Here is an 18,194-nt window from a genome sequence, read left to right as displayed (position 1 = left end):
CTTGGTTTCCTCCTTTGTAAAATGGACATGATAAGAATAGCAATCACACAGGAGTCTTATGAGGATTCCATGAAATCATGCATGTAAAAAAAATGTGGCACATACTATATATGCAAGAGAGGTTAACTGCTATTATTGATAATAAGACTGCTATTACAAGGTTTAGTGCTATAATCCAATTCATGAGTTTCATTCTGTGCCAGGTACTTCAGTAGGTATTGGAGATACTAAGGCAAATTAGCCATGGCACTTATCCTCAGGGGTACACAGTCAGTGGTGGAAGGAGATAAATAAATGAAAAGATATCACAAATCCAGGCATAAGAACTATGGTGGAGGGAGCACGGGAGATGTCAGAACTCAGAAGGGAGTTGAAACCAAGGTGGGGGAGGGGAGGGGCAGGCAGTTAATGAATGCAGCTTGTAGACTGAATCCTAGAGAGTGCAGAGTACAAAACCAGGAAAGGACCAGGGGAAGCCAGGCATGATGGCACACTCCTGCAATCCCAGTGGCTTGGGAGACTGAGGCAGGAGGATCATGCATTCAAAGCCAGCCTCGGCAACTTAGTGAGGCTTTAAGCAACTTAGAAAGACCCCGTCTCTAAATAATATATAAAAAGGGCTGTGGCTGTGGCTCTGGGTTCAAATCCCAATATCCCCCCCCACCCAAAAAAAAAAAAGGCTAGGGAAAAATAAAAAATAGCTCAAGGAGAATGTTCTAGGTAGTGAGAATGAGGACATGATTAAGTCTACTGGCAAGTCTAGCTCACAGGCTATCCTGCCAATAAAAGAAAAATGTGGTTCGGTCAGCAGGATGCCTTCTGATTCAAAGACGGTGCCAGAGTAGCAGTTTCTATGCTCTATTGATGAGTGCACGTGGCAAAGCGTGACCATTGCCCACCAGACATCCACATTCCCCTTCTTGCTCACTAACACGACTCCGAGGGGCCGAGCGTGACAAATGGCCAGATAAAAATCCACTTCCCAGCCTCTCTTCAAATGGGGACTTGCCAATGAACTGTGTGTGTGAATTCCTTCTGGATTCTTCATAATAAACAACTCAAACATGTACAAAAGTACAGAAGCTAGTGTCAGAGCCTCCATGGCCTTCACCGAGTGGGAATAGCGATGGACACTTGGCCATTCTCGTTTCATCCATCCTTCCACCTGGGGCTTCTTTTTCCTTCCAGACTAATGTAAAGCAAAGGCCAGATGCTATCTCATCTCCACTCATAAATAATTCAGCGTGTCTCTCCAAGAGATGAAAACTGTCTTTATAATATAACCAACCACAATACCAATACCATACCCAGCAGAGTCAACAGTTCCTTAGGATTGTCTAACACGCAGTCTGTGTTCAGTGGAGAAGTCTCCTTCATGGGACTAGCTTGGCAGGGGAACAGGGGTCCCTCTGCCCTTCTTCCCATCCCTCTACTGTTAGATGATATTCCAAGGGCAGAGCTCAAGTCACCACTGGATGACCTTGAGCCAAGCTTAAGGGCAGAAGCCACACCCTGGGGAAGGTAAAGCTGAAAGAGAAGCAGCTGGATCCTGTCACACACCGGGCCATCACCCTAACCTGAGACCACTGGGCTGCATTCTCTCTTGGTCTCTCTCTCTCCTCTCTCTCTCTCTCTTTCTTTGCTACTGGGGATTGAACTCAGGGGCTCTCGACCACTGAGCCACATCCCCAGCCCTATTTTGTATTTTATTCAGAGACAGGATCTCTCGGAGTTGCTAAGTCCCTCACTATTGCTGAGGCTAGCTTTGAACTTGCGCTTCTCCTGCCTCAGCCTCCTCAGCAGTTTGGGATTACAGATGTCTGACACTGTGCAACAAAGAAAAATTAATAGATTGTATTTTTTGAACACTTTTAGATTTGTAGGAAAATTAAGCAGAAAGTACAGAGATTCCCCCAATTCCCCCTTGCCAGCCCCCACAGTTTCCCGGGTATTAACACCATGCATTTATGTGGTGCATTTGTTATAATTGATGAGCCAATACTGATGCATTACTATATACTAATATCTATGGTTCTCATCAGGGTTTATTCTTGGCACATTCTATGGGTTTTGACAAACATATGACAGCATGTGCTCACTGTTACAGTATCATACAGAGTACTACAGTGTCCTTAAATCCTCTGGACCATGCCTACCTGTCCCCCACACCTCTGTGTGTATGTGTGCATGTGTGTGTGTGTCTATGTGTGCATGAGTGCGTGCACACATGCCTGTGTATGTGTGCATATGTGTATATGTGTGTGTGTGTGTGAGTGTGTGTGTGTGGTGTTGGGAGTCAAACACAACCATTGGCATTTTACTAATTGTATAGTTTTGCCTTTTCCAGAATGTTGTATTCCAGAATTATATAGTATGTAACTCTTTTAGATGGGCTTCTTTCACTTAGCAATATACATTATAGGCCTTTGGTGTCTTTTTTGTGATTTGGTAACTTTTTCTTTTATTGCTGAGTAACATCCCATTGTCTGGATGCGCTACAGTTTGTTTATCCACTCACCTACTGAGAGACATCTTGGTTGCTTCCAAGTTTTGGCAATTACACTGTAAATATTTGCATGCAGGTTTTTCTGTGGACCTAAGTTTTCAACTCATTTGAGCATCTACTAAGGAGCCTGATGACTGGATTGTAAGGTGAGAGTACGCTGAGTTCCATAAGAAGCTGCCAAACTTGTTTTGTGTATGTGAGAAGAATTTTTTTAAAATCTTTTTTAAAACCACTATAATTTGGATCTCTGATATGAGCAGTAAACTAACAATTCCTAACTGGCATAGTAGGAGTGTGCTTACTGCATGCTGATTGACTGGACAGAAATCCTCTACCAACACACCACATATGTTTATCATCTCAATCAAACAGCCAGAAGAAAGTGCTCCTTCAGTTATATTATTATCCACCAGCATTTCTTCTTTCTTGTAAGATCAGGAGAGACTGTCAAATGTGAAACAAATCTATGTTGCTCCCCTCGTCTAGCTAGCTCTTTTAGCATTAGCAAGACAAGGGAGGTTGGGCAGGTCTTGTTATTTATGCCTTGTTAAGGCGTCTTCATCAATTACTTCTTGCAAACCTTTTGTTTAATAATCTGTTCCACCTGCCTTGGCATTTCTCTGGTCTTTATGATTTCACCAAGATTGAGTGCGGTGGTTTGAGAGTTGAACCAGCAAAGCCTTTCCTAGCTGGGATTCTTGAATGCTGAAGTGAGCAAATATTCCCCACTATCATTACCCAGTAATCAAAATCATTTTAGCAACTTGATTTGGCCTCATGCTGAGCCATAGATGTGTTCTGGGGGAGCTATATATACATCATATTGTTATAAATTAATTCCTATTTTAAATGAACAGGGAAGCTCATCACAGAAGTGGATAATCCAGTGAATCCTTTTATAAAGCAAATAATTCCATTATATGAATAATCACCCTCTAATTTAGTTCTTTATGAATATGAAACATTCAAATATTGACGGTTTTCGTTTTTTCTTACATATGAAAATTATAACTGAATGTTTGGTTGACTCAGTTCCTTTCTTCTTCCTTAACACCAATAACTTCTCCTCCACCTCTTTCTCCTCCTCCTCCTCCTTCCTCTTCCTCGTTTTCCTTTTTCTTCTTTATTGTTGCTTACTGTCACTAGCAGAAAGTCATGAAATTTTTAAAATATAGAACAGTGTAGTTAGACGTTGTCCACTCCATCCATAAGAAGGCTTTTTCTGTGCTGAGGAGTCTATAGTTTCAGTGTCCACCTCCATAATGATTACCTCGCCATGGGATATTGGGCAACTCAGCAATTATATAAACTCTCTGAGTGTCAGTTTATTCATGCATTACTCATTGGGTTGCTTTGATGATCACATGAGATAACATGGAGTACTATGTGCTCAGTTTATGTCAGCGACTGTGATTTTTGCTATTAGTATAGTGGTATCATTAAGTGGTGGATTTAGGAGGCCCTCCCCTTAAAAAACAATCAATGCCTTGCCCCCATAAAGATGGCTGCTATCCAGGACAAACAAATGGAAAATAACAAGTGTTGGAAAGAATGTGGAGACATTGGAACACTTTGGCACAGTTGTAGGGATGTGAAATGGGGTAGTCACTATGGAAAACAGGATCCGTTTTCCTCAAAACGCTAAAAATAGAATTACCAATATAATCCAGCTATGCCATTCTGAGCACATATCCAAAAGAATAAACAACAGGAGTTCAAGGAGCTATTTCTACACCCATGTTCACAAGAGTCAATAGGTAGAACAACCCAAGTGTCCATCAATGTGTAAGTGGATTAAAAAAATATGCCATGTACATAAATTGGAAAATTATTCAACCTTACCAAAGGAAATTCTGACACATGCTAAAACATGGGTGAATCTTCAGAAAACTATGTCAAGTGAAATAAAACAGGTACCAAAGGACAGATCCTCTATGGTTTCCACTTCTGTAAGGCTCCCATAGAAGTCAACCCCACAAAGAGAGGAAGCAACATGGAGCTGCCCGGGGGTTGGGGCAGGGGAGGCTCGGGAATTTCTATTTCATGGACACAGTTTCGATTTTATAAAATGAAGAATTCTGGAGGAGATGGGATGGTGGTTGATAGTAGCACAGCAATGTGAAAGTGGTTAAGCCACAGCTGCACCCATAAAATGGTTAAGATGCTCCATGTTTATGTTATGCAAAAACTAGCACAAGTTTTTTTTAATGTAAAAATCGGGGATTTTTCTATACCTAGGAAACGGGAACATTCCAGGTGGAAGGAACTAGCAGGGGAGGGAGAGCGACAGTGTAGACTAGCTAGAATGTTCCCGAGGGCAAATGAGTTCTCTCTCCTTTCCCAGCGTTGATGGGTGGGCCACTCAGACAGTGATTGCATTTCGCCAGGATCCCTCCAGCTAATTCCATGGCTGAGTAGCTTCCTCAAGCACAGCCTGGGTTAAGACCTGCGTCAGGATAACCACAGCTTCCAGAGAAGGGCCCTGCCCAAGAAGCTGGCATTCAAAAATTATAACCCAGTTGAGAGCAGAAGGGTTCACTGGTGCCAGCTTAGTAATTAAATTACAAGGTGACTATTAGTCTGCTCGGGCAGCAAGATCACATCAGAGTACTATAAGTAGCCTAAGACTAAAACTCTTCCCAGAAAAAAAAAAAACTACCTGTAACTAAATTAATACCATTTTCTACCAATTATAGATGCCCTCTAGTGACTATGAGGTTGCCATGGTGACATGCCCACTGAAAGGGTATGCTGGATAAGACCTGCAATAAAGGATAGCAGAAGGGACTCTTCCAAATCGTATCCCTGGGTCAAACCAAAAATGTTTTCTAGGGGTGCGGAGGGAGGGGACAGGAGAACTGTCACTAGCCTGCTTCCCCTTTCTTCTGCGGCCCTGTCTGGGGTGCTGGGCTGGCTGACCATTTCTGCCACTGCCCTACAAGGAGCTCGGCAGCCTTGGCCTGTCCCCTACATGGCTCTCTTCCCCTGGGATGGGCTTCTGTTCCACGTCAGCCAAAAGGCATCTTTCCTAGTTTTTCTGCAAACTTCCTTACCTCCTCCTCCAAGCCGCCTCCCTTGACCCACTGGTGAGACCAGATTCCATTCCATCGTTTTCATTGGCACAAAAATACACGCAAAGGCTTCTGCGTGCACCCTTCATTCAAGTGCTGAACTGATGAAGATGAGAGAATTCCTGCAGGTGACGGAACGCCTGAGCCACACCCTCCGCAGGCATGTGCCAGAGAGAAGGCTGGGGGAGCAGAACTTGGGGATCAGATCTGAAGTGGCTCACACCAGATGAGCTGCTATTTAAAGAAACGATGCTTACTCCTTTTGTAAAAGGAACAGCCATCTCAAAGTGACTTCAGTGCCAACTTCTGCTTTCCTGTGGTAGGTGCCTATGAGGACTGGAAACCCACCTTCAGTCCTTCCTGGAATAAGCAGGGCATCAGCAAATTTGATAATCAGCATCGTCGAAACAGACACAGAGCTGGGGTGTGCCTGGGTTCTGTGCGTGTGAGGGGAGGTGAGAGGTCAGCTCCTCTTCCACTGAACCCCCAGAGGTCGAGCTGAGAGCGGGGACGGGGGAGGAAAGGCACTGGGATCTCTGCTGAGGCCAGGAGGGGGTCACGTGGCTGGGCCACACTGTACTGTCTGTCAGAATGACCACTTATCAGCAAACCGACTTCACCTCCTGAGGTCACAGAATAAAGCATAACTGGTCCGACTTTTTTCTTCTCCTTCCCTCGAAGTCTGTGCCTGGTACAACAACAAAAATAACCAAAAGATAAAACCTAGCCTGACTATATGCTAAGTGCTTTAGACTATCTCCTTCAATCCTCAGAGGAACCTGCTGCGATATGTTCTACTATTTCCCAAGTCCATAGAGGAAATGGAAACAGAGTGATTAGGTTGCCCAAGGTCAAGTGGTTATAAAGATGAAGGCAAGATTCAGCTCCTGGGCTGCTGGAGTCCAGTCCGGAGCCAGCTGCACTCCCTTTCTGGCTGGCCAGACTCCTCCTCCCTGTGCTCTTCCCCCTGGCCTACTAGTTCCCCGCCCTCAGTCCTGCTCACCCCAGCACATTCTGTGGCCAAAGCTTGGCTCTGACGGCTCGTCCTGCGGATCTAACCCTGACACCGTAGCTTCTACGGTTGCTTTTTCCCTGAATAATCACTGTCTGTGTTATATATCTGGCTTGCTTCGCATTTGAATCCTTAGACTGCCATTTCTGTTTAAAATGCATCTGTCATTTGGGCATGGTGCTGCAAACCTGTAATCCCAGCTGCTCAGGAGGCTGAGTTTAGGAGGCCAATTTAAGGAAATTTTGTCTCAATGAAATTTAAAAAGGGCTGGGGATGTAGCTTAGTGGTAGAGTGCCCCCTTGGTTCAATCCACCGTACCACAAAATAATAACAATAAATGATAATAATAATAATAAAATACATCTGTCTTCTGAAATAACCTATGAGGTTACGTAAGCATAAATTAATGCCAATTTTTTTTATGTACTGGTCATTCATGATCTCTTAAGAGTAAATGGGTTGTGTGCACTTCATAAGTATTGAGACTAAGAAAAAAAGTTATTTAAGTGATTTTTCAAATATCTATAAAGACTTTTCAATAACACAGAAATAAATGTGTTTTTAATTTTATTAAGTAGAATGCAAAATGCATAAGCAATGCTATCTATTATAATCATACATAATAAGTCACATGTCTAAAAATTTTAAAAGTTAAAAATACTAGGTGATAAATAAGTCAAGACAGACATAAAAACTTACTGGCTCTATCTTCATTATTTCCTGAAATCATTTTCATTATTAAAAAATTAGGAAGTGTGACAAACATTCAAATTTCAGAGTGTGGCGTGTGGGCCCCAGATGTGTATGCTGTCAAATCTGTCAGGGGGTGGGGGGAGGGGCAGAAAGAACATTGTGATATTGACTTTTATGTTAAAAATAGACAAAAAGTAAACTTCCCTAAGACCAAAAGGACATTTGAATCACTAATCTGTAAAAAAAAAAAATAGAATTTTAAGAACATTTATTTCATCCTAGAACATCATTTAAAATGCTTCTATTGGTGAACATATAAAAAATTAAATGAATAATAGCCAAGAAAATATATTGTGTGGATGTGGGATTAAATCCTTTTTTGACAGATAAAGTAGATGAAGAGGATCACTGTTCTATGGCATAGGATCATCTGAGTCATCAAATATGCATAAACTTACACACACACACACACCTTTGAAGCCTTATTTTAAAAGAAAAAGACACCTTATTACTAAAGCACTAGAGAGAAATAACAATGTCCCCAATGCTTCCTACGCTGAAGGAGAGGTGTTTGCTGGGGGTCAGAGAAGCGTACCCTGATGTCAGAGATGAGGGCTGTGGCTAAGCTTGCTGGCTCACAGGCCCACACCACCAACCTACTGGCTGTGTGCCCTAAAGCAAATTCTTCACCCTCACTAGCCTCAGATTCAACTAAATGAGAAAAAGCACAAAAAGCCTTTCCCTTTCAGCCTGGCTAATAGTAATTGCTCGATTAATATATTTGCTACTTTCTTTGAAAGGGGATCTAGAGGTTGCAGATGGTTCCAGGCAAAATTACTTTGCAGACATTTCAGAATAAGACTTCAGCAGATAGAAATTAAAAACCGGTTGAAGAGGGAGAATGTGAGATAGAAGAGGGAAGACATTTTCAGGAGGAGAGAGCCCTACCTGGAGGATTTACAGAGGACTGACTCCTCTCCCTGTGCTTGGTCTCTTTCAGACAGTTCTAGATGTGGGTCTTTGAATGATAAAGAATAGAAACCCACTCAACCTAGCACAAGTGAAAGGCAAAGATGAGCCTATAAGGGCACAGGACAATCAGGGATTCGAGAAAGGCTCAGTCAAGCAGCCAGTGACTAAGAACTGGAAAGGTTAGGAACCAAGCTGCCCTAGACATCTCCCCGGACCTGCATCCTTCTGCTCCAGATCCCTGCACTGCTTCTTCCTCTTGCACCTGGCCCCTCTGTCCAAAAGCCTAGGCCCATCACCAAGGAGCAGAAGTTGTCAGTCTCATTCTTCAGATTTTTGCAAGAGTGAATCTGATTGGTTCAGATCGAGAGAGCCAGGCCAGCCTAGCCAATGGGGCCTTTGGATCAGGGGTACAGGGCAGGTCAGTTTAGCCTTGGTTGCCCCCCTTGAGGTGAGGGATTCCATTTTTCTGGAGTACAGCCTGGAAACAAGGACACTTGTGTCTTGGAGAGATGTGGAGTGTATCTTTTTCCACGCCCCTCCAGGGACAAGGCTTTGGATGGCTCTCATGCCACTGGCCTGGGAGTTCTGACCTTTAACTCCAAGGGACCTGAGGAATGTCCAATGACTCACAGCCTTCAGACTTACTGTCCTTGAATGTTGCAAGACAAGATCTGTTTGCTTTATGTTCGTGGACTTTAGGGCTTTGTTTAATGAATATCAGAAACCCTGCTCCACTGGAATGAAACAGCTTAAAATTCATCTTTGGGGCTTCTCAATGTCACAGCTTGTTTTGCCAATGAGACTGTCAACTTCTTGAAAGGAGAATTTCAGATTTGGAGATAATCTTAGAGATCAGAGTCTCACTATCTCATTTGACAGGTGTGGAAACTGAGGCCGGAGGGAGGAGATAGAGCACCGCAGGACAGGGGCAGGTGGAACCTGGGACCCCATAGGTGCCTGGCCACCTCTCATGCATGGCCTGCTCCCCGTGAATACCCATAGTTTATTTCTCATTTCACTTTTGCTTTCCTTAAGCTTATCCTTCTCTCTTTATGGCCCTTCCTCCACCACCCATGTCACCTTCCACAATCACTTTGCATCTGCCTTTCCGGCAATGGTCTTTGAGGCTGAACAGTGGAAGCTGAGAGGAGGCAGGGGTGAAATTTAACCCGGTTCTATGGCGCTGTTATCTCTCTAGGCCAACACCACAGTAACACAGCACAGACACCAGACTGGCAACCTCCTCCTCCTGCGAGGTCATCAGTCACCAAAAGGCACAGTACAGCCATTCTTGTTCCCACCAAGAATCACTCAGGGCTTCCAGGCCAAGGCAGGGACTTGGGCCATGCTGGCCTCCTCCAGATGGGAAGATCCGGTGCCTCTAGTACTTCCCTCCTTCCAGCCTTCTCTGAGCACGGCAGGCCTTAGTCCACTTTAAAGTTACCCTCATGCCATGGGGCAGTTCATCTGTCTCCCGGGTGTCAGCCTGGTCTTTCAATTCCTGCAGGCAGGTGGCTTCTCACCCCCAGGACTCTGGTGGGTGCCCACCAGGCCTTCAATCAAGGTGAGGGGGCAAGGACACAGCTCAGTGGTAGAGTCTGTGCTTAGCATGTGTGAGGCCCTGGGTCCCATCTCCAGGACAATAAAATAAAATAAATAAATGTAAGGACTAATGGGGGTGCTTTCTCCCTGGATAGGCCCTGGAGGGAGCAGAGAGACCAAATGGGAAGAAAGGAGAAATATTTCCTTTTGTTCCTGTCTTAGGCACGTGTGATTAGGAGAAGCAAAGCTGGAAACAGAAGAAATCTTCTGGTCTTCCTTTCTTAGGTGTGACAAGTCAGGCAATTCCTGGATACTCAATGTTCCGCTTACCCAATGCCAGTGTCATTTTCCCCCAAGACCCCTACTTCCTCCACTCGGCAGCCAGCAGCTTTTCTGACTCCAGCTTGCAGGTTGGGTCAAGGCCAGCTACAATGTAGGGAAGGCCAGTCTCAGATGAGGGCCACCTAAGCCCCGGCCTCCTACTTGGGAACTTCAGTTTGAGGACCCACAGAACCTTCCTCCCACAGTCCCCATTCTAGCCAGAAACGCCCACCATCAGAGGCTGCTCTGGAGAGCTTTCAGTAAGAGACAGAAACATCAGGGTCAGAGCGGAGGACGAAGAGGATCTTGGGAAGGTTAGTGAAGGCTTGTTAGACTGGAGGTAAAGCAGAGAGCCGGCTCTGAGGACGTGAAAAGCAGGAGATCAATTTGATGGATAGCAATGCGGGATTTCAGGGCCCCGTCCAGAGAGGCAGTCTTGGGAGGGGTGACTCAGTATGGGGGTCTTTGGAAAGCAGAATGGGGAGCGGGGAGAATATAAATCAGCTGATGGGAGGGAGTGGTAGTAGGCAAAGACTAGACCTGGGCCAAGGTTCTTTGAGGACAAACCTAACTTATTTCCCACATTAGCACGGAGGCTCCACCCACCCCACGTAGGGATCCTATGACACAGGTTCTGCTGGTCTGAGTCTGCTGAAAGGAAAATTCAGGGCTCAATCTTATTGGCCTCAAAGACCTTGGGAATGGAAAGACTCGACCATTACTGAGCACCTGCCAGGTGACAGGTCCAGTTGAAGTACATTATGATCACGGTTCTCACAAGGTCAAGAAAGCTGTCGAGTAAGATGCCAAAGGTCACCCCACCTGGAGGTTAAGTCAGCTTCCCAAGGTTGCAGAAGCGGGAAGGATTATGCTGGGGATTGACACCTAGGGGTCAGGCTAACTCGAGAGCCCTTGTCCGTACTGCCTGGTTCACCCAGGCCCATGCCCCTCTGTGGGGCCTGCCCTCCACAGATAGTTCACATTCTACACATTGCTCAGCCTCTCCTCACCTCTGGGGGTGTGGTTTAAAGCCGAAGCAAAGCCAAGACCCAGACAATTGCATTCCTGATTCTTTGCAGATGGTGGCCTATCACACAATGTGCAGAACTGCACTGACAACGAGGTAAGGAAATGAGAATTTGCTGAAAGGAGAGATCCAGTACTATTAGTTAATATTTGGTAAACCCAGGAAATTGTCCAGATGTTAAAGCATAAAAATAACTCACTGCCGAGCCAATGAGGCATAAATGCTAAGAGGCACAACCCAGCAGGAGGAGTCAGGTGTGCGTAAATGCCTTCCTTTGGTGGTCGGGGAGGGATGGGCCTGGCACCCAGACAACTGCCTTCAGCTACCCACTGCACCTTTTGCCAGCTCTTGGCTAAGGAGGAGCTCTGCTGAAGTCTCTGGACCCACTGCCTTCCCCCAGCTGGGGAGCGGGGAGCTGGGGGCTGAGACACCCACCATGACCTTTAGTCCAAGGATCAAATGAGCCTCCCTCCACAGGATGTGGACCTTTCCGCCAACGTCTGGGTGAGTTCAGGGTCCCAAGCCCAGAAGACCAGCTCTCCATACTAAACAAAATCCCATCCTCCCAGCCCAGGCCAAGCCCCACCTCTTCTGGGGAGCCTGTCCCAGGCTCCTTCTGCCCTCCACATTCACCCTCTAGCCAGCCCCGGTTGGCTGCACTAACCTCTCCCCCAACAACCTGCCCCCTTCTCTGTCCTGCCAAATCTCCAGGGCCTTCACACTTAGCTTTCTTCCCTCACATTTGGAGGCTTTGTGCCCTGTGGCCTTAGTGAGATAACAGCCCCTTCCTTTATCTTTGTCAAAAGTCTTAGCGATTTTTTGCTCAAGTACCACCTCCTCCAGGAAGCCTTCCCAGAGCCTCTTCCACCTGACCACCTTCCATCCTGGTTGGCTCCTCCTCCAGGGGTTCCATAGCACTTTGTGTTTATCCCTATGTTAAGTGTTGACTATCTCCTATACTTTCACTGATGGTGGCTCTTATACTAGACTGAACTTGAGGGCACACACTGAGGATCTTATTGTATCTAATTACAACAGGAGTGCCTGGTCTATAGGGAGTGTTCACCAAATGTTATGAGAACTAATCAGTAAATGGATTTCTGTATGTTCTATATATCCCAGTTCCTCCAATGCCTTCCTGACCCCCGTGCCTGGTGAAGCTACAATATCATAATTCTCTCGAAGGCCTCCGTGCCAAGTTCAGTTTTAAGCAAAACTGTGGTGATTTGGTTAAGGGATGACTGGATTATGCACTGCATCAAATTCTTGTAGCTACCATGTCCCAGTCTTTAGCATGGCCAATGGAAAATAATTGGTTGCAAAGTGCATATCTAATTACAACATCCCGCCCCTGCCACAGAGATGCGCAAATGTTAATCATAACATATGCATCTCAATAACCGACGGTGGCACTGAATGCAGCAATAATAACGCCACTTGCCCCCCCCCCCACAATGCTTACACAAAGCTCTCTTTTATCTGCCATTAGAACAGGCTTTGCACTTTGCGCGCGTAAGTCCTCATCCTTGGAGCTTTCTTGACTCTAAAATGTAGAGTTTCCCTGCCAGACTGGACCGCGCTTCCGCCCCCACGGTAGAGGTCGCCACCCAGGGCTGCGCCAGCCCAGGGGATCGTTGGGCGACCTGTTTCGGCAGCGCTAGATTGGGCTGTCTCGGCGACTCAGGCGGCATCCCCGGCGTCCCGGCGACACCCGGCTCTCCAGGGCCCGCCATCCCGGGAAAGAAAGGCGAACTACATTACCCAGCAGGCCTCCCGCCGCTCTCTTCCCTTTCAAGTCTTTGCACGTGGCCGGAGGGGGAGGCGGGGCCTGGACGTCACTCTCCTACATTCTCTTTCCCTGTGTCAGAACCGGGATCATTTTTTTTCCTTCCTCTACTCCCTCCCCCCTACCCGCCCCTCCCTCCCTCCTTCCCTTCCCTCCCTCCCTCCCCTTTCGGCTGGATCGGTGCGCCGGGGCGCCCTATCCCCTCCGCAGCTGGGACGCGCCGAACTCGAGGCAGGAGTAGGCTCTCCGGAGCCTGGTCCCTCCCTTCCCCTTCCCTGTCCCCTTCCCCCACCCCCGACGCGGGCTTGGCTCGGCGACCAGAGGAAACCCGAGGTGAGCATCCCTCGTCCGTCCTCCTTTAGTCGTTCCAGCTTGCCGATCGATTCGAGGACCCGGGAGGAGGGCTGCGTGACGTGCGCGAGCTTATAGATAAATCCTGGAAAACCGCCCCAAACAATTAGCCCCCTTCCCCCTCCCTGCGCCTCAGCGAGCCGGGTGTCCGCACCCATCCACCGTCCCTCTCCTCCCTCTCTCTGTAGGGGACTGCACCCTACGATCTCGCCCCGTCCCTGGGTTGGTCCCATTCTCTGCCCCCTTTCCCCGCCCGGTAGGGAGCCGTGGCCCTGGAGCTCCGGAGCTGAGGGGGGTTCTTGGGGGACGGTCGGTTGGAGCGGAGTCGCGTTGGAGCGGCACAGTGTAGCTGCTGTCATGTGCCGGGTTCCGACCCGGGGGGGAGGAAGCGAGCGAGCGTGATTCCTCTCCCTTTTGTTTTGAAGCCCGCATTTGCTGCAGCGAGCAGTTGGTTTAGTACCAGGCAAACTTGCAGCTGTTCTGATCGTGCTTCGCCGAGGTAGGGAGCGAGGTTCGGGATCGTGGCTCGGGGCCACCGGCTGCCGCACTCGGAGCTGCCGGAGGGACCCCGCGAGTGTGTCCCCACACCTCCCCTCCCTGCGGTGCTGACGGTTTGTGTCTGTGGCAGCGACCGTGTGTGAGTGTGCGCGCCGGTCCCCGCGTGCTCGAGGATGTCTGTGGATGGCCGTCGTCTAGACAGGCAGCAGATCCCTCCCTCCGTCCGCAGCCAGCCCGCGGGCCGTGGGGGGCGCGGGGGATGGGAGCAGAGGAGAAAACCGAATTGGTGGATCAACTGCGGTCGCAGCTTTGGCCATTCCCCACAGCTGGGATTCTGCTGGCTTTTATAATTATTATTTCCGTCGCCGAGGTGCGCTCGGACCTGGAGAATAGATAAGCCTGGTCGTACCGGGCTTAAGTTGACAGGTTCCGAAAAGCCAGCTCTTGGTGGAGTGGCCCGAGAGGCTGCAGAGTGGGCTTGGCTCCCGTTCTTCAGGACAACAAGCAGGTGACTGTCTCGCCGCCGGGAATGGCGGGCGCGCGGGGGGGAGGGGGGCGGGGCGGCGGCGGCGGCTCCGGCTGCTGCGGAGGTCTGGGGTCCCCCGATGTGGTGTGCGGGGTACCTGGAGGCACGGGAAGAGGCGACCTCTGGACCGCGCATCGGAACTGGTTGACGTTAAATGCACTCGGGGGTCCGAGTCCCTGCCCGTGCAGGGTAGGCTGTCTGGCTCCGCGGAGTTTTCAGGGCTGGGGCTGGGTGTGTGTGTGAGCCTGGAAGGGGGCGCGGCGGGCGGAGGGGAAGGATGGCTGGCGGCGCCGTGTGCGTCCCTACCCCGGGAGCGAGGCGTCGCCTCCCCCGCCCAGCTGTTTGTGTGTGTACACACTGTTCAGGCGTGGCGTGGGGGGCGGGGCACACCGCGGCGTAGTGGGGACCCGCGTGGTCGGGATCCTGCGGGGGATGGGTCCAGCCAGCCGCTGGTGGCTGGAGTTGGACTCGCTGTCAGATGTGATTCCACGCGCGCGCGCGCGCTCCCGGGTTACTTGGAGAGGAAATCCGAGACTCTGGGCCGGGGGACGCCCTGGGGTCGAATGTGCTCGTCCGAGGTGCGGGAGTCCCCTGCTCGCAGTACAGCCTCTGCCTCGGTGCTCCCTACGTCCCCTGACCCCTCCAGCTGTCTTCCAACCCCAAGGCGCAGGAGGCTGGTCTGGCGGGGCGGGGAGAAGCCGCGGGCGCGCGCGTCGCCGCCCCCGCCCCCTGACACGCTAGTTGACCCTTGCACCGAGACGCCCTGTGGGTGCGCGTGCCCGTCGCTGTCTTCGAAGACCTTGGAGAGAATCCGCGCGCTCAGAGCCTTTCCGCCCCCCGACAATTCTTAAGTCTGGGGACCAAAGTCTACCCGGCCGCTGCAGCCCAGGCCCAGCCCGCTGCAGCCCGCAGCTCGGCCGGCCTCGCGCAGCTGCCCGCCATTCCCTCCAGCGCTGCGCTCCATCTCAGCGGCCCGGGATTATCTCCCCAGCTAGGGGTCCGCTCCACTCCGGAGGAAGCTGCCGACTCAGCGCCGGCTGGAGCTTCCGCAGGGTGAAAGTGACACAGCACGAGTGTCACTGTGCGGAGCTGGAGAGGAAGGAGCCGCCCAGAGTGCGGGGAGGGGCACCAGGCTGGCCGCCCTGGTTCCTCCTGCCCAGGGCTGGGACTGGGCCGAAAACCTCTGGAATCTCGGCTCCCTGCAGGCCCAGGCCATACGAGGAAATTGCTTGAATTTCAAGACAATCCAATTATCCAGGAACAGAATGCCCCCTCAACAGATGCTAGAAGGCGGCCAGGACTGGTTTCCAAGACCCCAGGAAACTCCCTCTGAGTGTTTGAAACAGGATTCCACTTACACACAGACCACCTCATCTGTTGTGTCAAGTGTCTGTCCTGGATTAGGAACAGCTCAGAGGCAGTAATTTTGTGGTGCGTTCTGGGGTACAACGCCATGCGTGATTAACAGATTGCTAGAATTACAATATGTCTCTACGACTTTCCAGGGCTTAACCCTTAATTGCACTTATGAAAAAGATGCTGAGGGAGAGGAGTACCCACCCCATTTGTAGATGAGGGCACTGAGGCTCAGCAAGAGATGTGACTTGCCTAAGGCTTCAGTAGGGCAAGGGCAACTTTCCTCCTTTGTGATTTTTCTTGGCAGCCTATAGCTTTTTATTTAAATTAGGACTACTTTTATTATTTTTTTATTTTTTTTGAGTGGGCCCTTGATGTCTCAGAAAGAACTGAACCTGAGCAAGGGTAAATGAACACTTTTGACTTGCTAACAGTTCCAAATGAAAATAGCCATTAAAGACCAGAAGTGTTATCACTCATCTAAGAATTTGCTGTTGAGGAGGGCACACAGCTGTGAGGTATCCAGTAGATGCCAGCGTATAACAAAGGCATGTGATGTACATGTTTCTGAAACCTATGTCCATGTTGATAGGGGTGTGTTCAAGGACTCCTTATTGAATACAAGTTTTCTTCTGTAATAACCGGTTTCACCACAACAGATTTAATAAATGTAGATTTCCTGAGAAATCTTCTCAGGTTATTCTTCTTATCTCCCTCCCACCCCCAGGGATGGAAAAGCCCAGAGAACAGCAGAGAACTCAAATGTGCCTTTGGAAATTCCTCAGTTCTTACGTGTGAAGGGTCCTCAGACATAGCCCGGAGGGTTTGGGGCTCATCATCTAATCAATCATTCATTCACAAATATGTATTGGGAACCTACAACTTTGAATATCTAGAGGGGCATACCAGAAAACTGATCACATGGTCTCTGCTGTGTATTAGATTTAAAAAATGCATTCTAGGGGATAAAGGAGAGAGTTTAATCCCAGCAAATGTTTATTAAATATCTGTTTAGGCTAGATGATTCATTGTTTGGGGCACACAAAGGTGGTATAGCAGAAATAGTTAAGTTACAGTGCAACAACAGAGCCCCCAGGAAGGACTAAGTCGTAAATATTTCAGAGCACTCACCTGGGATGCAGTTGATTTCACATATGTTGGTTGCAAAGGGCCTGTCGAGCTCCTCCTTATCTTAGAGCAAATGCAGAAGGCAGCAATGGCAGGAAAGGTCCTTATATCCCTGTTCCGCTGGACTCCTGGCTGTTTGGAATCTCGAGGGTAGGCCCGCCGGTATGTCCTTCTGCAGAAGGTAGTCCACTGCTGGCCACTTATGGTGAAGCCACCCAACAGGTTCTTCTGAGCAATGAGGAGCTGTTGAAATGTGCACCCTGGTTCCTCCCCAGCGCTGATATCCTGTGATTCAGTGAGAGGCTGAGCAAGGTCTCCCTCAAGCCCTGTCTGGTGTGGTACTTTCACAGGTTGCATAGATGTTTTAGTGTGGGGCTACCCTTTATCTATTCCAGATTCACTTCTGTCATCCGTGACATTGTTCTTCACTTTTATTTTAATTTGGGGGTCCACTCCTTTGTTTTAAGGTTATATTGTTTACTGCTCCCATCAGAAAGGAAGACGCAGGAGGTGGGTGTTTAGGATGGAGAGAGAATCCTTCGAGCAGATAGACCATGAGGTATAAATAGGCAGATTGCAGGTTTTTGTCTTGTTTTGTTTTGGTACTGGGGATTGAACCTAGGGGTACTTTACTGCTGAGCCATATCCTAGTCTTTGGTGAGGCAGGGTGTCACTAACTGTTGAGGCTGGCCTCCAATTTGTGATCCTCCTGTCTCATCCTCCTGAGATTATAGGCACGCACAAATTGCATATTTTGAGGATTCTCCAAACTCTCGATGGCAGTTCTGTGTAACTTACCTGATCGCCTGGCAGCTGCTTTTGAAGTGTTTGGAGAGGGGCTCTTCTCCCCACCACTGGGCTTCCTGCTCATTCTTGGGCCCTTGAATCAAGCTGCTTACTTTCAAGCTTGGTTTTTCTTCTGCTGTGTTTCTGAGCTGTTTCAGAACAGGATAAGAACAGACCCTCCCTTGGATCCTAGGCACCCAGAGCCGGGCAGGGCCTTGCTGATGACTTAATATGAAAGCTAGGAGAAGTGAAAAGCCTGGCCCGAGGTATTCGTGAGCCCTTTTGTGGAATGGGGAAAGAAAGCCTGGGTTTTCATATCTCATCCCATATTTTTTCTCTAGGTTAGATGCTTACTGGAAAGAAGTTGGGTCCTTATTTCCCAAAGAGCAAGAGCCCTCCATCTTCATCTTTCTCCTTGGTCTCTGGGCAGGCTCTGGAGTTCATCTGTGACTTGAGGTTGCTGTCCTTCAGGGTTGGCCTTTCCTGCCTTCTGTTCCATCTTTGGCTTCAGGAATGAATGAGAGCATGGATCTGGGAGAGGCCGAGGGCCTGGGGCTTCCCAGTGCTCCTGTTTGCTCTGTGGCTTTCTAGCCCCGCGGCAGTGTCTTCAGAATCTCCT

General features: G+C 48.8%; 1 protein-coding gene across 7 annotated transcripts in view; it reads left to right on the top strand.

Annotated features, from left to right (window-relative positions):
• Positions 1–13,053: 13,053 nt before the first annotated feature.
• Ctif (cap binding complex dependent translation initiation factor) overlaps positions 13,054–18,194 on the top strand; it is a 265,733-nt gene continuing 260,592 nt past the window's right edge. For 3 of the 7 annotated variants that reach the window (XM_078030064.1, XM_013357602.4, XM_013357601.4), the window contains exon 1: positions 13,062–13,263. The gene's annotated coding sequence lies outside the window, so the exon portion shown is untranslated. Of the gene's footprint in view, positions 13,264–13,760; positions 13,781–14,139; positions 14,288–18,194 lie in introns of those variants that run through there. The other 4 variants (XM_013357600.4, XM_013357599.4, XM_078030063.1 and 1 more) reach the window with 3 other exon arrangements.

This window comes from Ictidomys tridecemlineatus, chromosome 13, assembly GCF_052094955.1.
Source record: "Ictidomys tridecemlineatus isolate mIctTri1 chromosome 13, mIctTri1.hap1, whole genome shotgun sequence".
NCBI lineage: Eukaryota > Metazoa > Chordata > Mammalia > Rodentia > Sciuridae > Ictidomys > Ictidomys tridecemlineatus.
This window is presented reverse-complemented; position numbering and strand designations above follow the sequence as displayed.